At 35.1% G+C, this 22,473-nt stretch overlaps 1 protein-coding gene and 1 long non-coding RNA gene across 3 annotated transcripts in view; one reads left to right on the top strand and one right to left on the bottom strand.

The window, feature by feature from the left end:
- Positions 1-22,473, bottom strand: part of LOC100651020 (suppressor of lurcher protein 1) — a 514,096-nt gene that overhangs the window by 330,182 nt on the left and 161,441 nt on the right. The window lies entirely within an intron of this gene.
- On the top strand, positions 1,941-22,463 carry LOC125386413. Its single transcript, XR_007226536.1, has 3 exons — positions 1,941-5,101; positions 20,922-21,456; positions 21,560-22,463. It is a non-coding gene; the product is annotated as an uncharacterized LOC125386413 (long non-coding RNA).

Genomic DNA, 22,473 nt, shown 5'->3' with positions numbered 1-22,473 from the left:
GGTCGGATACACCGGTGGCTTTCTTTATTGCTAATATATACATAATTATATATGTATGTAGATTTTCTCTGTACAAAACATTTACATACATATTAGTTACTTTCCTTCTAGAGATCAGGTTGGCAACATACAATCCTTATGCTCTGCAACGTGTTTAATAGTATTTACTGATCTCTTTACAAAGTTTAATCACGCGTAATATATTAACAATACCAATAGAACTATCTTATCTATTCTCAACATTATTATTATTATTTTTCTACTCACATTCAGATTTTATAATATGTATTTTGCATATACATAACATTTTAGTGTAGATATATTTGGTTTACTTTATGGAAAACCGTACTGTTCGTAAATTCATTTGATCATGTTGAAATAATTAGAAGCAACGGAGAATTATCAATGTTGACGAAGGAAAAAGATCGTATTTATAAAATATAATTAGAATTAATTAAAACTCGAATTACCAACCAAGAAAAAAGCATTTTCTGATTCAACGCGTTCTTAAAATCAAATGAACGAAACATTTGACGTGCATGCAAATTGAAATTGAAATTATGTGCGGCCGCGGAAGTCAATATTCTCTAGGAACACACCAGCCCACGGATTCGCGTGGGAGGAACAGATTGTTGGGATTGAAAAATAATAATTGAATTTTCTGCCGACTGACGTGAAAATCGTTTTAAATCCTTTCTAGTATGGGGCAGATTGGTGATCTACAGATCGCCGGTATTGTTGCCAACCCAAAACGAACTACTATCGAAATGAAGAGCGCGCCACACTTTTTATTTCCGATAAACACGAAAGTTATTCTTGTTTTTTTTTTAGTCTATACACCTCTCTTTTGAAAATGTTGACTCGATGAATTAACGTTATTTAATTCTCTGTAAAATTAAAATTAATTCTAATAATCGTGTTCCCAATCAGGTGAAATTAAAATATCGTTGAATTTAAATATCTATTGAATAGAAATAAAAATGGAATTTTTACAAATTCATTTAGTTGACATTTTTTAAACAATTATTTTTCTGTTTTGCAAAGTCGTTGAAATGTTTTTCTCGAAAAAAATTGCGCTTTTTGCTCGCAGAAGTAGGCAAGTGATGGTATGAAAGTACCTAAAACGTTTAAAAAACTGCGAGCTAGTTAGCCCATCACGGAATTCGCCCTTTAAATTGTAAAATAGCGTGGGATTGAGCACGGAGATAGAAGGAAGAGCGCGCCACAATTCTTCAAAATGCACAGCCGAGAATCTAAGCAGTCCACGAGCGAAATTTTCAAGCTAATTATATCTGGATTTAAATTTCAATCCCTTTTCAAGTTCTTAATTCGTTTTTCTACTTTCACTTTAGTAAGTAAGAGTGGGAAAAATGCATGGGAGATTATTTATATTAAAAACCACGAGTAGAAAAGGAATTGAATCCAATTTGCGTACGAGGAACATACGATCCGAACGATTCGTTGAAAGCGGAGAACCGAGATCATTTGGAGGGACGCGTACAAATTACGAACATAATTGCAGACCACATAGGCACTAGTTTAGATCATATAAACCTGATTTATGATAGAACCTCGTTTAATCGGAATTTAATATTATTGCCGTTATTAATTAACCTTTCGAATGCTGAAGCCCTACAGGTCGATAAATAATGAATACAAAAAGCAATGAATAGATAAAATGGCTATAATGTAGATCTATTGAAATCTCAAATAAAAATGAGTTAATTTAATACGATTCTAAATAATTTAATTTAAAATATGATTCTGAGATAAAAAACTTTTCATTTTGAATTCCTGCGTGAAGTGTTTTATGTTGTCAGTATTTTAAAATAAACGCGTTTCCAGAAAAAAAGAGGAAATATGTCGAAATAGATTTTAACTATTGATAAAAGAATTAAAAAATTTCATGAAAAAGGATAGAAAATCGGAGGACACTTTTATCTACTATACATATAGATAAGCTTTGATCGAAAAATGTTATAATATAAATATTTTAAAGATTCTTTTTAGATACAGCAATATTCAAACGTCAGTGAGAAATTACACCTTGGAATATTTTTTTACACGATATTTATACTCTTTAAAGTATATTTGTATTTCAACGAATAAGGGCCTTTTACTATATTTTATATTCGTACCAATATGGAAGTAGCGAGATCCAAAAATGATCGCAATTGATCGTACCATTTATCTCCTATTAGAATCTCGAGAAATTCAATGTTGCTGCGCAACAGAATAGTGATACAGACCTCCAACACCTACGTATAAGAGGCAGCTCGCGAAATTTCATTCGCTCATTCATAATAGAGCTTCGCGCGCTAAGAGTGTATGTAGCCAAATCTCCGTCAGTTTATCATCATTCCTAAGCCTGCAAGTAATTACAGGAGACTACGGGTATATGTTCAAATTCTAGTACATACTCCCTTTCTCAACCCAGACCAGCGATAATTAAGTGACTCGTGCTTTCAGCATCCTACGTTTGATAGGGCGTACAACAATATACACGGGAAGGAATATTAATTCCGTTGTGTAACAGCGATCACATTTATTCGCGACGGATTTCTGTTTAACAGTTGAAGATCAGCTGGATTGTTATGCCAGAAATGAGTGGCTCGTGGAATTGCATTACCTTCGGTATTATGTTCGTCCAGCTTTCGATGGTATTTAAAGAATGTGACAAAAATATTACTTAAAGCAGCTACAGAGGATAAAAGTATCGAGGGTGAGATATCAAATAACTCGGAGAAACGAATGTTCGTCATATTTGAACGAGGCGGATAAACTCGGATGTTCAAGTGTTTATGGGAAATGAGAAAGCGTAAAAATGTAGAGAATGCACGTAATGTGAAAAGATATAGAAAATGTTCATGTATTACAGTGTTCACTAAGGCAGTCGTTATACTTGAAAGTTCTTACGTGTTTAGGGGAAAAGATCTATTTTGCAGATTTATTTTTGAAAGAATGAGCGATTTGCTTTTGAATATTCGGGAAAGAAACATTGTTCACTGTATATCAGAAGGATAACTTTTATGTAGATTTATATTTATTGCTGCTTTGGCGGGGTGTTTTTCATAGAATTAAGGACGTCCATTTTATTATGAACTTTTATCGAACAAACGTACGATTGCACCATTTAACATTCCGTACGTATTCGTACGAATGCATTATTTAGCAGCAGCAACAGTGGAAACACGGAACGTTACCAGTGTTGAATAAAAAGAATTGTTAGAATGCAGTAGATTGCATTTGTAGTTTGTTTCATGATACGATATTTATTATATCCACTTATTACAATATTACAGTACAGTGCTCTATAAACGGAAATCCGTTGTAAATCAAGAGCAAATGTTGCCGACGCCAATTTTCCAGGCTCAATGCAAAAAATAAAGAGAGATAAGTCTTCCCATTAAAATAAAAAATAATTCTCTTCGATTCTCATCTAGATTAAATTCTATTAATTCGATTCGATTCCATCTACATTAACATAAATTAAATTCTTGACCTCAAAGAACTGTCAGACGTTAATGGTTACAAGAAAGATATATTCAATCGAATTCGATATTTTGCGTTTCGTTAAATGTCCGCATTATCCAGACGTAGACTACGACTGCCAGCAAGCCGAATCTGTAAAGCTGAGGGTAATTTCTTCTGTGCAACAGTACGGGCATCGATACAAGAAAGTAATCAATTTCTCTACATCAATTACGATAGAAGAGTCCTTTATCAAGTTACTATTAGAATAGTAGTTTGAAACGTACAGAAATGCCAGCTGCGCACGTCTTACACATTTTAATTGTTAATGAACGAACAGCTGAAGCGTACAAATTGTCTCGAATTTAGGATATTTCGGTGTAAGACGCCTTTTTAATTTTTAATTTTTTCCTCGAACCTTCTAAATGTCTATCGTTTGTATTAGAATTATCAAAATGATCGAGTTCAGATTCTTTGTTTTCGCGATAAGTAAAAACAGTAGGAATTTTTTTAGCGAAAGTAACGTTGAATTTCATCCAGACAGAAACATGATTATACAATCTTCTACATTAATCTACATATATGTAGTGAAGCATCGATCGGAAGTAAGTAATTCGGGCGTTAAAGAGAGCACTATCAATTGCGATGCATATACTTCTCTTGACAAGTCGTCACGTTTACGTGACACTCGATGATCCCCATTAATCGCGAGGCTCTGTCAGTCACAGACGTTTAAAATTATTGCTCTAAATGCGTTATAACGAAATTTATTGGATTTACAACGAGCCTGTTAACGATCTTGGCGTACTGATTTCATCGCACCTTCGACTCGTTCCTTTCGTTTCACCTTTAACCCTTGTCTCTGCAATTCTCAAGGCAGCCTCTAGCACGCTCTGTCTAGCGACGCGACGGAAGAACGAATTTCCGGAAGACGAGACCCAATCGAGCGTCGCCCATTCGTCACGGCGACTTCTACCGTAAAGAAGACCGAAGAAACGAAAAAAAAACGACGCATAAACGAACCGCAACTGCGATTCTCTTGGGAGTTGCGTTGTTCCACCATGGGGAATGAATTTCTTGGTTAAAACTTTTGTTTTGTGCCGGGTATGAAAATACAAGACCGTATTGACTATACATGTATGTTGCCGCTCATAGATGTGTGAACATTTTGCTCGATTTCTATTAACAATACCGGATTATTATTGCCAGGAATATACACTTGAATTAATGACAGAGTAATGATCAAAAAGCAAAATTTAAATTGTTTTAATACCATGTAATATTAATATATGTATAATGTTTCTGTTATAGATAGAATAGAAAGCCAAAGGGTGGAATGAAAATTGGCTAAAACAATGATCGAGAGATATAGTGGATAGAGTCAAAGAAAACATTTAATTTTCCTATATATATACCAATCCTACACAGTTTAACGATTCTTAAAGATTTTAATAATTTTCTCACGATTTATCAAGCGCATCTCGATGGAGGGACTTCCATCGATGACGAACTCTGCTCTTGATGACTAAGGATTCTAGAAGTTGCTTACAAAACACGTCGGAATATCTCGTAAAAACAACCTGTGTACAAAACAAATATGTACACGCATTGAACTGGACACGAGCAAAACGTAAGTTGCACTGGATAAAGGCAATTGATCATCCAACAGTTTCTTTTCCACCGACATATCGTCGTAGGTTGAAAGTACCTATATATTAAGAAAACCATCTTCTTCGTGTCGTTTCCACAAAGCCATAGGAACGTGCGCTCGAGATTCTTCTTAAATTTCGCGCTACTGCTCCGGTGGATAGATTTTAATGGGCTTTGTACGCGGGACACGTAGTCACTTTGCACCAGCAGGCTACTACTGGTGGCACGCGCTATCTGCGTTTCCGTGGTGTACGATTCGTGTGCACGTGTTTGAATACGATGTGCACGAGTGCACGTACACGGCAGCGTACGTTCGTGGGTCGATTGTGTTCAACAGACCGGCTGATAGCGATTAGAAGCCAAACCAGGCCAGATTTGAATGGCCGATAAAACGAACAAGGCGATGCTCGTTTCTTTCGGCTCTGTTTATCAGACCGGCGCGGCGTTGTCAGGAATTTTCTCGTTTGAATGGCTGGACCCGGTTGGTTAACAGAAAAGATAACTTTGCGCCAGCGTAAATTCCTCTTCTTTTGGGTTATTGAAATTCTCGATAAGACAAGGAAAAGGGGGTGGCTCGTATTCTCCAACGTGAATGTGAGATGAATTTACTATTACATAAATACTTTATGGTTGTGCGTGGCACAAGTATTACGCACAAAGAAAGAGAAATTGTTGGTTACGTCAGTAAATAAAACATTTCATTGAAAATTTTCGAAAATATACATAATTTTGCATTAAAATTAGCTTAAAAACCATTAACAATACCGGAATATGTAAACGATATAGTAAAAACAAATACTTCAATAAGCGTTTGTTCCGACACAGCACAAGTATCATATAAAAGTTCGAGAAATTGGTAATACTCCTCACCAACAGAATCTTTATTTGAAATTTTGCGCAATACACGTAGTTTTGTATTATAATTAGTATATAAACTATTAAAGATACCGTTAGAAACAGTATTGTTAAAAAAATGTACACATTTATTCCAATAAACCTTAAAATACACGAGTAATGCCTATTGAAACTGTTAACTACTGTTGCAAATCCAATGAAAATTTTGAAATCTAGTTGAAGTCGTAAGGAACTTGCCCTGCAAAATGCTCTTCGCTTTATTCTGCTTCGATTTTCCGTTGCTAAGATATCATCGTTCTCGTGGAGAATCGAATTTTTCACTAATTCTCTATCGCTGTCTCTCTCGCACGCTCAGACCTCCCACTCCAATCGCAACCTCTTTTTAATATTGCGCTGGTCAGTGACAGACAGCGTCTACGCTTCTTTTACTATTACTACTTACTAAGCGTACGCATTTCTTGGAAAAAATGTAGGTCAAACCGCTGCGAACTGCCATTCATATTTCTATAAACTTAGACACATCTATTATACCCTAAAGGGCTGTATCTTCGGAACGAATTGAGATATCGATTTAAATCAAAATACATTATTCAGCGCACATTTTCTACTATCTTCCGAGTAGACAATATGTAAAAATTTCCTGATTGTTTTATGTGTATTGTTTATAAAATATTGATGTATTATCTGATGGTGACATTTGCCGCTGATTATTTTTTTTTTTTTTTTTTTTTTTTTTTTAAGAAACAAAATCTCCTCATAAAGAGTTATATAGATTGACATTAATTTCAACAAATAAAGCTCTTACATTGTAAATTTACCATACCTCGAGGTTTTAAACGGCGAAAATACACTTTTCTATTCATTTTAATCTTACTAAATCTCGATAGAAACGTATTATATAATACTGACATTAAAGAATTGTAAATCTGTTCTTGTAAATTGCTATTTATAAGATAATTATTATTTGAATGGTTGTTTATAAAATAGGATACGAATATTGTACAAGTATTTAGAGGAAAGTCTTATTCGAGTTTCTCAGCATGAAGAAATAAATTTCGAAATTCTCTAAACAGGTACGTGAGCCAGAATGATTTATACGGTTCGCTCTTTCTTTTCCAAAAAACGGCAAAAAATCTTTCCCCGTATTTTCTTACGGAGTAATCTCGTAGCTTAATCTTCCTCTTTTCGTTCCTTTTCTCTGTGTACGTTAATCCCATTACGAAAGCCATTTTCTGCAAAAACGACATACGGTCGACTACACGAAATATGTTTTACTTAACGCTTATTTACTATATTTACCGCGAATCGGATCTTTGCAGCGTATAAAGCTTTTCTCTGCCAAGTCGCTGACAAAACGAGACATGTCAGACCTTCCACCTACACATTATCGATCTATCTATCATTAATTTGAAGTCCAGTTAAGTTGTGAGATCGCAAAGATATGCAATCAATTCGATACATCGTTGTCACGGGAAATCACACATTTTTTAAAATACATACGTGGAAAAATTGTATCGATGTATTAAATGTTATTGATACAAGCAATTTATCGAAATGACAATTTGTATTCTTTTCAGTGCGTTCGTCTAATTTTTAAATTTAGTGAATTTCTTAGAGGAAATGTGTTTCGAGTAAAATCCAGATAAAATCCGCTACGTTTGACATAAAATGCATCCGTTTGACAAATCTAGACATCCCGCCAGCAAGCAATATTTCCTTTGCGATATTTCAATCATCGAAATCCCTGACCACTGGGATTTATTGACTGTAGTTCCAGGAAGGCTTAGCTTTAGCCGCTTAAAGTCCCATCACTTTTTCTTTTGGATAGATTGATTTATGCATATCTTGGAAAACAATCAAACATAAATATAATAAACAACGAAATCGTCAATTTATCTACTAACTGCTCTTCCGGCTGTTATTAGCAATATTTTTCAATCGTTTTTGTTTCGTTTATTAAATGTCACAACGATTGTTTTACCCTACATGTTTTACTCATCTTTGCATATTACGCGCGTTCTATGCATTTTCTTTACTTTCAAATTTTTCATAAATGTGTAAAAATCAGCAGTCTACTTATTATACCTATTCGCTTATACAAAGTCAACTTAACGTATAATGCGCGTACGTAGTAAAGCAATTAATCTCGAGCACACAGACTGCAGCGATCTTAAAATCTATCCGTCTTTAAGGGAATGTCAATATTTGATCAGACCTAATAGGAATCGTTCGCTTAGAATGAGGAGTCTCTCGATCGGGACGATTGAATTCCCTAAATTAATCGTGTACCGACACATCGGATTCATTATCAATTTATCCGCGCCCGCACAAATTAAGGCAATAGCTATGATACACGTTGGCTGTAGCGCGCACGCGTTTGGAAACGCTGTTGCGCGCCGTTTACTCAATTCCGGCGATCAACGCGCTCCGCAAATTACGGCGTTTTAATTGCAGAACACCGCAAACACGCAGGCCCTTCCCTTGCGGACGGAACTGTTCGATGTGATTTTAAAATTACATCAAATAATAGGACGGACGTTAAGTGTTGCGTAGCGTTGCGTAACGAAACTGTTTATGCACTTGATTGCCATGATCGTTAGCTAATGAGCTTTTATTGTTTCATGCCGTGGCGTTTTGGTTACGCCAGATTTAATATGTTTTCGAGTGAAGCGTTTAATGGTATATTCCTTGTGCGAATGAAATTACGAAGTGATTCTCCAGTGAGAATTAGGGGATAATGTCGAGCGATTTCGCTTGGGAGTTGCTAACGAGCTTGATTATTTTTCGATAATTGCTTTCACGCGGCCTGAATGTTTTATTTTTCCAAGCGATAATTAAATAACCGCTAGTATACTGCATAATTATCATTGGAAGATTATTGTTATCGTAAATAAAATCTACTGTTTTATCGGGACTGAGAATGCAAGCAATAGTTAACCGTTAAACTTGAAACTTGTTGCATTGTAACGCAAAACTGTGTCATTTCTTTATCGGTGCAGTAAGTGAACCTTTTTCATATCCTGAAATATTTGTCAAATGGTAATAATCATCAGGGAAAATTATAAAGTTTCAACTATTCCCTTAATGGTAGCAAATTTTACTTTTAATACATGGCATTTGCGAATAAAATTGACAAAAAGCAGAAAATTTGTCGTTTTGATAATTTTTTGTTAATTAGAATAACAAATAGATACGACACGATGTAAACTAGAGAAGAAACGATGAAAATAAAAAAAGCATCAGAGAGAAAACGAGGTTGCAGATACGTAGGCGCTGCGTGTGTGTATATAACATTATAATAAGAAGAATAACGTGTGAAAAGAACATGAAAAACGACTCGTATGAATTTAATGTTGCGAACGCCCGTCGTGATGTCGTAATTTCTGCACCACTGACATTTATTACTTTTCCAGAAATTAAATGAATATAAATAACGACCGGGTAAACACAATTTGATTCAAACAATGTGGACGATGATACGGTGGTACAACGAGAGGTGACAACCTATGTGTTAAACCCAATGAATAAAATTTCACACAGATATTTGCTCGAGTAATTTGAGAGTTTAATTGAACGAAATGTCGGGGTGTGTTCTCCCTCGCAACTGTTTCACGTAGCCGACACTTCACAATCTGCCCTGGCGAAATTATCACTCGAAACGTTCCGCACGGCGAAACTTTTGCGTGTCCCGATGTTTCAATGTGTCCGGCCTCGAGATAACTGATTCCGCAAACTGAAAAGGATCGGCCTATTTGTATCATAATGACAAATTGAAAAGGAACGGTAACGAGAGGAGATAGTAATTAGTAAATAGTAAGATGCAATTCAGTCCTCTTTTCTTTTGACTAAATAATTTTCTTAAACCTGTCTACTGACATACGACGTCTTATTATTATACAGAGTGGCCCGCAACTGATGGTACAACTGTGTACAGGCTGATTCTACGTGAAAAAATAAGTTGAAGATATGAAATAAAATGTTTTTGTTTAAGATCTCATTTTTAAGGAAATAAAGCTTGAAAATGTTTAATTTAAGAACCGGTCTAATACACGCACGCGATACATTCTCAAATTTATTTCTTTCGAAAACAAAGCATTTTCTGAACGAATTTTAACGCTTTGACTGCCACGTTGGTCATGTATGACCGGACACGGTGGTCATTGGTGACCGGAGCGCTTGAGAGAATGTTGAAAGAATGTTGTCTTACATCATCGATTCATTATTATTTTGCCATTATATGCTTTGAGTAATAAAAATACTCCCGTGGTGTCCTGTGCGGAACGTGTGATTTCGGCGTGGCAATCAAAGCGTTACTTGTCAAATTTTCAGTCTTTTCAGATTTCCAAGATTTTCTTGGAAACGGAAGGTCGTGTGAAAAAATTGTATCGTATATTTTCGCCTTATTTTTTCTCGTGGAATAGTCCTGCATCCGGTGGTACCACCGACCATCCTGTATATCAGCTTTTAAAATTTAAACGGGTCAGAATGTCCTATTACGCCTAACGACGGTCATTACGAAGATTCAAATCGTTGCACTTTGATTCGATCGTAATCGTGTAATTAAAATATCTTGCCCAAGTCAAAAATAAGCTAACGGCCGAGTACATTCGTCGCGTAAGTTACAAATCTAAAAACCTCTGCCTACTGTTTCCTTTCTGTCTGTGATTCGCAAGCGTTCTTCATTTTACGCAACCGCAACTTCATAACCGCACTGTCACAAGCAAGACAGCGGATTCGAAGTTGTTTCACGGAGCATTACCCCCTTTCCAGCCGTTCGGCACAGACTCAAAGGGCGGACGTTAAAAGAGTCTGCTAACGTCGTTCACGAGATTTGCTCGGAGTTTGCGCGAGCGATGTTTCACCGGCTCTCTTTAACTCGAGTAACCGGTCGCTCAATTAATCCTGCCTGAAGCAGCAACTGTGAACAGCTAGTATCGAAAACGTAGCAAGTGAGACTTTTTGGTATTTTAACCCTGTGATCTCATTACGGTTAAATGACCCGCTTAAACGATCAAACTTTTAGCTCGCGATCTCTACCGGATTTAGGAAAGTAGCGTGGCCAGATTGAAACGTTAGCTACGCATAGAAACGATTCCTATTAGGTCAGCGCATCGATCTTCAATGCTATTGTACGTTAACAACGATGTAAAAACGGCAGGCATAGAGACATTTGTAAAATACTCGCAAGAATGATATTTAGAAAATAAGAAGCTAATTTTGTTTGAACTATTTAACGGTAGTAATATATATTAACCAATATTACAGAGCGTCAATAAGAAATTTCTTGTGTACTAAATTACATTTTTGAAATTTGTATCAAATTTTTTAAATCTTTCGTTCGTATCAATCATATATTTTGTATGAACAAACAAGACTTTGAAATGAAACTAATGTAAATATCAATCCACGTTCAACCCAATATGAATCCATTGTTATTTCGTATTTTTGTTACATCTTTTTAATAAAGTATTTCTCAGTTTATTTTATAGATATTTTATACTTGCTATTATTCACAAAACATACGTAATTCAGTCGAATACGTAACGTACAGAATTATTTACCAGAATAAATGGAACATTCTGTACATTTAGTTGCTTCCCATTCTCATAGATAGAATAATTAAAGCCATTAATATAAAAAGAAAAAAAAAAAGAGATAAAACGTCTGTAACGCGCTCGAACCAATATATTCTATGAATTCTGCGCAAATAAATGGATACAAATTTAAAGGCACCGAAAGAGCTTAAAAGTTAGGAAGCCTGATCCGCTCGAGCCTAGAACAAATCACTTTAAACATTTACAACTACGTCGAACAAACGTCAGTTGCACTTGGTATTCTAGTTGTCTCGTATCCATTTAAATAAATTAACCCCCGAAGGAAGAACGTTGCTAGATGTGATCCTGGGACAGAAATGAACAGCAAGAAATTTTCTTAAGTTTCATTAACTTTGTACGTCGCTGGGGATATTCTCTACTGAAACTCGTAATGACGTGGCAAGTTGTTTACGAGGCTGTGAAAGAGACGGACGTGCCGAGACAAAGTTTCGTTCGGTCGTTCGCCATCGCCACTGAGAAAGAGAGAGAAAAAGGGAGGGAGGAAGCAGATTTACCTTTAACTCCTACGAAAAAGTTCACGAGTTTAAGTACTTTCCGTATCAGATGTCTCTTAGGTATCGTTGAAATAACACAACAAACGGAAACGGTTGCATAAAACAGCGGCGGAGACCCAGTTGTACCAATGGGATTATGAAAGAAAATTATCACCGCTCGGGCATACCGTCGAAAACAACTTTCCAGTAGTGCTTGTGCTTGTTTTCGATTCGACTGAATTACCTTTTAAAAGAAAATTAATTATCGATTGAAAGCAAGTCGTTGCCGGCATTGATTAAAATTTTCGCTGTACCAGAACAGTCTCATTTTTTTAAAATGGTTTCATCAGCCAGGTGGAAAGGCATTTGGATCCGCGAAACGATCATTTCAGTTACATGAAAAAGGATATTTTCCCCAACGGTCGTATTTTCACGTTCGTTGTAGGTAAAATTTTAATTATTGAAAGGCATCGCTACAGAAGCAGGAATTGAATAGAAAATATCATATTCCACTGCTTCAAGGACCAACGTTGGTAGTACAGTTCCGTTAATTTTAATTTCGTGTCGTGTTACCGTTACTTCTAATTTAACTGTATTTGACGATAGCTATACAAATTTCAAAACGTAGGAAATTTATTGTTCTTGAAAAAATCAATTCTTTAAAGATCTGAAAGTTGTTAATAGTTGGTAATTTCCTTTACCAAAATTGCGTAATAAAATCTTTAAATTTCACAAGCACTTTGGTTGAAATAACATAAAACGCGAACAAAAGAGACTTGCAATGTTTTAAACAAGTTTTATGTTAAGTAGACTAAAAAGATATTCGGTAGAACAACCATACGATTGTTACGAAAATTGCAGAAACTCCTCTCTTCTCGGTGTTCATCCTTGTGAGAATCATATTGCTCATATTTTATTGCGTGAAGGAAGATTCTGCTGTGGTATATTTTTCGTAACGATAATAGAACTGTCAAAATGATAAAATCCAGAGCGTACGTTTAAACGACCATACCAAATAGCCTCCCCGTAGCGAATCATCTTATAAGATCAAGCTTTCTAACCGAAATGTAGTAAAATTTATACAGTATAACCAGAAAAACATATGTTTCTTTTAACCGCGATCTCAAAACGTTTTAACAATACAGCTGGTCATAATCGAACGAGATAATTAATTACAGTAATCTAAATATTCACGTCATATTTTTAGAATTAATGAAATTTTATTGAAATTCATTCTATGGAGAATAATACACAGAACGTGCAATACTTTGAACAACGTTAAACGCATATAATGTCTAGACAACTCGTGACCGCACGAGAACTTGCCTTCATAATATTAAACTGCCATTATGCTATCAGAGAACATTAGATACCTGATGTGATGTTTTTTGAAAGTTCTAATAGCAAATTCAATATACATTTCATTCACTTCGACGCTCATTCATAAAGTCAACATTCTTTTTCCAATTTCTAACTTTCTAATTAAAAAATTAAAAATTAAAAAAATTAATTAATTAAAAATTAATCTCGAGAGGATTTACCAACTCGTAGATATAATATTACACTTTCCCAATTATCCTACTACAATTAATGTCAAAACAATACGGCTCACCTTGCACAAAAATAGCTTATATTGTTAGTAAATTTGCTTTGGCATATAATGGCAAGTAAACTTCGCTTTATAACAATAGCCACGTGGTAAAACTGTAAAACTGCGAACAAAATGCTTTCACGATGTAAGGGCTACGGACAAAGGAATTTAATTTCCGAGACGTGAATGGTTCTTGTTTGATTGTATGATTTCGTAGCCGCGGACATGCTCGTTCGAAATGAATTCTTTACGAAGCTTCGATTACCAAGCTTTTCCATTCCTTTTCTTTATTTTCTTTTCTTTTTTCTTTTTTTTTTTTTTGTACCAATTTCTAACATTCCCATAGATAATTTCAGGCGAATGGCGTTCCGTTAACATCAACGAGACCGTGTCGTAACGACGATTTAAATTTTTCAAAAGTGAGCAATAACATGCGTCGAAAGTGGTGGCTCTTCTTCTAATTGCCGGAAGGCTTCAAATGGATTCAGATAAAAGGGGAAATCGAATTTCAGTCGATATCTCGGACGGCCAGTCTCCAAGTAATTAGCACGATGCCGGTGGTAGAGAAAGTTGAAAATAGTCCAACAGCCTCAATTGGCCACTTTAATCAATACCGGTGCAAATAGCCCAGAGACATTTCGTACTTGTACCATATTTCCTCTTTATCTTGACCATCGTAATGCAGAACTCTTTATCACTGAGAGCGATAAGTACTGAGAGTTCGGGTCTCGTTAGAATTTTAATCGTAACTCGTCGAGTTTCGATCGGATAGCCAGTGGGTAGCTGACAAGTACTGCATATATCTTACTACTATTTGACGCGAAAATTTACGGTGGCTTGGACGGTTTACGACTCGTTACAACGCTATCATCGACGATTTGCAATATTCGAACAGAGAAGAAACTTCTCACCAGGAGTCGACTTTCCACGTTATGTCTGAGAGACAAGCGCGATTTTGGCATTCATGGTTCTTCGAGAATCGATAAATGGTTCCACGAGCTGATGTAAACAACCCATAAACACGTTTACTGCTACGATGGTCATCGGTTATTCACGTTTTAGGTACTAGATCTTTTGCAACGATCGCAACGACACAAATTTCATAACCAAGTTCGTAACTAACTAAGAAATTGTCAACAATGTGAATGATTCGGATAACATCGTTAGAAAGAAGTACGCGAATACGATCTAATATTTTGTAAAAATTTAATGTTATAGTGTGGTTTAGCTCGGTCTATTGCAGTTCCTAGAACAAACTATATAGTTGATTATATACTTGCTACGATTTAAGTAATTTGAATAAAGCGTGACATTTGTCTAACATCTATGTAAATCTGATTCGTGCAATCATTTATGGCACTCGTGGAGCCAACGATAACGTGAATACAATACGAAAACTGCTACTATGAATGTAAAGATCGGTTTAAACAGTTATCGAAAAATAGGTATAGATGAAAAGGAAATTAGGGTTACTTGTGTATAGTTGATGAGATTACTGTAGGTAATATTAAATATTCTTAATGGTTTTAATAATTCGCTAATAATTTAGGAACTCGAGTGTTATCTAATTTATGGCTTTCTACGTTAATGGCTTCCTACGTACAAATATGTTTACGATTCGTTGCACAATGAAATTAATAATTATCAAATTTTGTAACGGTTATGCGCAACTAAAGAAAATTTTGCTTAATAAATGTATGTTATAAGCAATAGTTTCGCTGAGATGATTTCCAAGACATCGCCCCCACCGTTTTCTCATTAATTGCCGAATTTCGGGGAAATTGAGGCGATGAAGTTGTTAGGATGGTAAGTACATTATCCTGTGATCGTGTAATCTTCTGCCTTATCTATTTTCTGTACAGCGACTCGTTGTTGCAACATTGTTTATTTATTATACCTATTGTAATTATTTGCAATATTATTGGGAAATAATATCACATATTGTAATAATTCTGTATCATCATTTCTGAAAGATAAAAGTAATTTAATAACAACATGTACCCAGATATATCCCCTAGAGCCTCATTTTATCGTAATTGAACATGTTTTAGGAGTAATACATTATCCCTAGACTTTATCTCAATTCATTATACCAAGTATCAGTTACGTACTCGATCAATTTCTACCTTTTCCGGAGAATGCAGTCATAACATTGATTTTGATCCAGCTGGTACAGATAATAAATGAGATTTATTTAAAGCTAAAATACGAGATATTGGCGCATACATAATCAGACGGTTGGTCCTTATATTGAAATGGCTCGCAGCACTGCTTCAAGTTGCACGAGATACTAATCCGCTTTAAATAATATCAGTTTCGTGTATTAAAATTGCGTCATTATTTTCTCGTTTCAGGAATTAACGAAGGAAGTAATTACAAAGCGGATTGATTTTCATATTTCATATTGCTTTCGATCAATTTTACCTTACCAAAGTAGTAAAAATTAAATTGTAAATATAAACATTTTAAACGTCCAAATAAAACGTACGTACATATTAAATTCTGTGCTGCTCTGATAGCAGGAAGCAACGCGATAAAGGTAAAATAACAAACTGAAGAATATTGTGTCTATAAATAACGTTTGATACAGTATAAATAGCGTCAAAATAATGTTTCCAATTGTGCGCAAGTATCACGTAGAAAAGTTCGCGGTATAACAATTCGCTGTATAATAATTCAAACGGACAACGTTTCCAAAAACAACCGTGTTCGAGAAAGATATCGCTAAATAATCCTCGAGATGTGCAAATAACATTCAGTTGCATAAAATACTGGACATTAGTGGTGAAGAAAGGTGACTGGGAATCCCGCGGTCCGCAGCCACCGCGATAATCATCCCCCTAGTGTATCGCGCTATAGTCCCATCCGCTGGTTCTTTGGTTTAAGCCCCGTTTGATTAAAACTTCCCGGTTACGAGGGAGAAATTACATTTTAATTATACATGGTTAATCAGCGAACACGCTTCACGCTCCGACACACGGTTAGCTTGCTGTTTAGCGTTTAATGGACGCGTATAATCTACGAGGGAATACGCCGAATTTTCTAACGCATCGTTGCCAGGTACTACTGTGAAAATGTGTCCGTAGAGTGTGATCGCGAGTCTATTAAAAGAATGCAATAGTCTTGAGATTAAGCTTCGTCAATGGAGGTTGAACGTTGTTTTCGCGAATATTTTATCTCGCGGTGATAAAGCGATACCGAACTGAAAAGAATTTTTATTACGATGGCTAGGAAAAGTGTTGGTCATAAAGAATGCTGTTTTTCCGAGAGTCAAGTTCGAAACAATGGGAGGCGTTATCATCGGGCTTTTAAAAAGTCGGAATAGAAAATTTACCAGAAAAAGATAGTGAATTATAAAAAATACTGGTCGATTGGTAAAGGATAATTGCTTTTTTTTTAAACTTTTAACAGGAAAACTGAAACCCACGCTACTTATGACAGGATGACCTATATTGGCGTACCATTGTATTTACTGTAGCATTCACTTGCTAATTAATTCGGTCCAAGTGTATTAAATTTCGAGTCATTTGGTAGTACAGGTGGTTCCCGAGTTTACGAATTAATTGGTTGCTAGTGACGTTTCGTGTATCGGCAATTTGTACAGCGAGAATCTATTTGCCTCAGAATTAATACTGTAAGCGAGAGTTACGTTCGTAAGAAAAAATATATATAAAATATAAAATAAATATTAAGGAATAAATATTAAGGAAGAATTACTAGTCTAAGATTTACATATTTATAAAATAACACGAGACATTTAAAATTCAAAACAGAAATTTAATTCGAAGACAGAAATTTTAAATTAAAAAAAATTTTTTGAAGAAGAATTAACTCGCTGCTTCGTCACCGGAGGAATCGGCAGCTGTCGGGATAGTAGATGTATTAAAAATCTCTCATGTATTTTTTTCTTTTCCTTGAAAAAAAATTGCTCCTAGTCACCTTTGCCATGGGCAATATAAAATAAAAATTTCGGTTAAAAAATTTATAAAGCCAAATGTTCGTAAAGCGAGAATTCGTAACGTGAAAATTACAGTGGCGGATAAAAGGAAGTTCAAAATTGTCACACTGAATTCTACTAATTTTTGTACCAAAAATTTTTTACTATATTGCTATCTATTCTGTAGTATATATTATATTTATTCGCTGCTCTCATTAAACATAAATTCATTTTGCGCAATTATGTTGTCTTTGTATACTTCTTATTTTATACAATTTCCTTCGTCCATCACTGTAGCTGCACTCTCTTATGGCTACAAAAATTTGATACTACAAAAATGGAACATCGAATCTAATAAAAGAATAAAAAAAAGAAAGGAATGTACAGGATGTCCCGCAGCACTGAACAACATCTTAGGCCGTGGATTCTTCACATGAAAGCAATAAAAAAAGAAAGTCCATTGTCCTCATGTGCAGAATCCATCGTCGAAGCGATTTTGCCGATACTGCGAGACACCCTGTATATCGTGTATGAAAGTCGGTTTTCTCTTTCGTTTTTCTTCTTGTGTGAATCTGCGGCGCACCGTTGCAGTAGCGCACATTCTTTGGTGACGGGTTCGTCTCGGATGATGGATCGAACGAAATGGATTCGTGACATTCTTCACGCATTACGACAAATCCGGTGCATTTTTCTTCCTGCTCTGTCAAGGTCTTTGTTCCGCGATCCTTTTAGCGCAAACTATGCCAGTGAAATATCATCGTTGGCTCCGTGGACGGTTAGTAATCAACGATCACGAGGGGACTCACAGTGATAAAGTATCTCGATGTAACGGCGATCGAGCCGAGGAAATTGAATATCGATCGAGTTAGCCGTGGGATCAAGCGGCTCCTTCGCGTGAAGCATTATATGTTAGGTTGCTTTGATAACACGGTTTACGATAAGCCAGCCACCGAACACCGATTTTCCTATCTGTCGTCTAATCTCTGGTCTAACTAATCTCTTTGGTTATCGACTTCCATTATGCTTGGCCGAATCCTGGATGAATTTCGTCCAGCTCGGATTAACTTTGACCCGAAATCTGTTCCGAGTGGGCGACGTAGTGGCGTACCATAGGATTGAAAAGCACCAAAAGCTTAGGTATGTGAAAACACACAAAGTGTTAAGAGGAAAAGATGGTTAGATCGTGTGTGTGCGCGCGCGCCCGCCTCTGTGTGTCAGTGGGAATATGTGCAAATGTTACGATGTACGATGTTTGCTACAGTAGATAGGAAACGTATTAGAAAAATATTTTGTAACAAAGCGGTATAAATAAATGATAAATAGTACACGTGCTAGGGAGATAAAAATTTTAAATTTGGAATACCTCGTGCAATAATCTTATTTATAACACTAAAATGTATCTATTACTGGCAGACATTCTGTCTCGGACAGAAGGTTCAGATATTACGATGTTCGCATCTGAGAAGATAAAATGTTGTTTCCTGAGTTACAAAAGAAATTAGCTCCATTTTTAAACATTTGCAACGCATAGAAGTAAATTGAACACGGTATGTAGCACAGGTGAAACTCTTTTGCCGACGAAATGAAAAATTTTGTGCGAAACGAAATTTTTTTTCATCAATTCATAAATTGTGTGGTTCTTTGAGGATATTGTAGTATAATAAAAATATGTGTTTTGAAAAAGAAGTAAAATTGACAGAGAAAATGACGAAAAATAAAGGAACACTTAACTTTGAAAATATACACATATATATTCATCTTTTGATATATATATTTTGTGTTTTGTACAAAAGTTTTCTCAGACTTCTCGATAAAACGTCGAATTAACCTTCTTTCATTGTTAAGCACGATAAAGGGTAATCAAGATGCAATAATTCATCCATTTCTAATACATATTTATGAGGAAACGGAATACATATTTGTAAGTCGTACATGAGCTGAACGATTGCTGTGAGATAGTCAATGTTCGGCGACAGTCGTGGTCGTCTATCGAACATAAGCATAATAGACCTCTTTGAAAAACGCTGATGACAATCGTCCGGAGAAATTGGAGCGTATAGTAACGAACGTATGCGAGCAACTGTTCGTTTTAGAACGCCAAGTTATGTTCAGTCTGGGGATGAATTATTCATCACAATGTTTGACCTTATAGTGCACTGATACGAAGGTTCTCGCCATTTCTTGCACTGTACCTTGAACACGCATTTTCTTTCATTGAAATGTTAAACGTTGTTAAATTTCCCAGATGATTAAATAATTTCTTGAATCGCTCGATGTGGGTTATATCGCATCGTAATTGATTTATTTTGGAACTACAGATATCGTTCAAGAAATTAAACGTACCTTTTGTAAAGTTTTGTAATTGAGATACTGTAATTAAAGAAGGAGATAAACTAAATAAATGTTACGAATTATATTTATAAATATATCAACGAACCTAGGAGTTGTAGAAGTAGGAAAACGAAACAATTCGATGCACATGTCTCGCTTTATGCAAATCACGTGAGTTTTTGGAAAGCACCGAAGTTTCGCTTCTTTTCCACGTTGTACACATAAAAAAAGAACAATGTTAGCAAGCGTATGAGAAAATCGCGTATTTCGGAATGGCCGAGAAAAGTCTCCTCCGGCCGGGAAGAATTATGCCACTGTTATATGTGGCACACGTAAGCTAGCATACACGTGAGCGAAATAAAAAATTCCCAAGCCAACGTGTTTAAAGCATGCTTCGCCTAGTCATATTCGTGAAACGTTTACTAACGAACCACGGTTTTATCAAGCCTACAGACAATATTTGCTATTTAGTCCTGGACCTGCTTGTAAATCTACGATCGGAATTTCCCTACATCTACGTTTCGCGATCACCGCGAATAAGAAACGCGACACGTCCTTTGGTTAACGGAAAAATACAAACAGAAACCAAGAGGATAATAAAAATGTGGTCAAAGAATTCTTTTCTTACATCTTTCTGAAGATGGCAAAAGTTTTAGACTATTAACGGTTTTTAAAATGAAATTTGTATTGTTGCATTACAGATTTTCATGCATTTATGGAAAATTTTAAGGTACAAAAATATATGTTATACAACACGCACGATATAGAGAAATATATGAAACGTTTAAAATAAAGTGGTTGTCATAATTTAGTGAATGAAACGGATCTCTATTTAATCTCTATTTTTTTAGTTATGTTCATGAAAATCTATCTTATTGTTATAAAAATTTAGGATCTCTGTGTGTCAACTACCAATTAATAATATTAATTCATGACTGGTTTAATCCGTTGTTTTTTTGTAGATAATCGCGAACGTATATAACATGATTCTGTTGCAGATACCGGAAAGGAGAAGAATGGGCGGAAATTGCGCAAAGTTTAGCGTGCGGATTGAATATACGAAGTAATAATTAAACAATTATTCCGCATATAATTTTCTTTTAATAAATATTTAATGTCATAGTATATTTTATATTTGATCGTAATATAATTATGAAATATAAGAATGATATCGATTTAATTGACAAATTTAGATTTCCGTAATGAAGTCATATATTTATAAATAATATCATAGAGTAATATTTCAATGGTTACGGATCTACCTCTCATTGAATTTAAAAAATTCAGCTCAGTGGAAGTTCTTTGTCTCAAATGTAATTTCTTTATCCCAAACACTTTATTAATTAAGAAGAATTTGCCCATTAAATTTTTTCGGATGGCGCATTGTTTTTAGTAGTGGAAATGACAAAGATTTATGAACAGAAAATGCTTGCAGAAGTAGTTACGAAACATTTAAGCTAGATAAATGGTTCAAATCCTTTAACTGGTGACAGTCTAAGGAGGCAAATATTTAGTGTATGAAATATCTCACAGGTACAAACGTTTACCTTATCTATCGTAACATAATAATAGTTTTCAGTTTTATTTCCTTTTTCAATAATTTATGTATCTGATGCATATATGTATGTAAGATCAGGTCTAAGATGTACATCAGTAGTACTTAAATATGCGGAGCATGCACGCCAGCGTGTAAGGGGTGTCAAAAATTGACAGAAGAAGAAGAAGAAGAATAAGAAATCAGCATCCAGTCAGTTGAGGCTAACACGTGATCCAGCTGTGTTGATTATATTTTCATACCCTTCTCAATGCATATATCATAGTGAAATTTCTTTCTATTTGTATAAAAATAAATTCAACCTGTAGTAATCATTTGCATACTGTGAAAATGACGTATGATATGCTCATTGCATTTGTTACAATATGATTTACTTTCTTTTTACTAATACTTGTTTCGTTTAATTAATCGTTAATTATTCGTTTAATAATCGTTCGATAAATTAACAAAGATCTAGAAGTGAAAATCTTTTTACATCTTTTATACGTAACTTTTATTCACTGTCCGTTGTTTAAATTTTGGTAGCACAAACTTGGTTGTCATTAAAGGGATTTCGTAACATTCTCTATTCCCGTAAATTCGCGCTTAAGCGGTTCACACTATAGATCTTTCATCCTAATGCTGAATATCTTCCGCTTCAATTACCTATGTGCTAAGTGGCGTAACTAATGGCTTTGAATAACCATATACATATCGAAACACGTATTAACTTTCTCTTTTACTGCACGATTATTGTTGTAAATTCCTTTTGTCAATACAAACTTACTTTTCCAATAGAATTGTTTATCTTGAATGCATCCTCGTTAAATATTCTACATTATTATATATGTTATACAGCGGTTGGATTTGTCATAGAAATTGGTTTATCGTAGAGAGAAAAAGATAAATATATTTTCTAGAATATTATTAATAAATATGTTATTAAATATAATCAAATGTATGTGATTGTATTGTATATTAAACGTTATTGTCGCAGAATATGTTAGCAGAGGTTT

Source organism: Bombus terrestris, chromosome 15, assembly GCF_910591885.1.
Source record: "Bombus terrestris chromosome 15, iyBomTerr1.2, whole genome shotgun sequence".
In the NCBI taxonomy this organism is placed as follows: Eukaryota; Metazoa; Arthropoda; class Insecta; order Hymenoptera; family Apidae; genus Bombus; species Bombus terrestris.
Note: the sequence above shows the minus strand (reverse complement) of the source record. Positions and strands in the feature narration are given on the sequence as shown.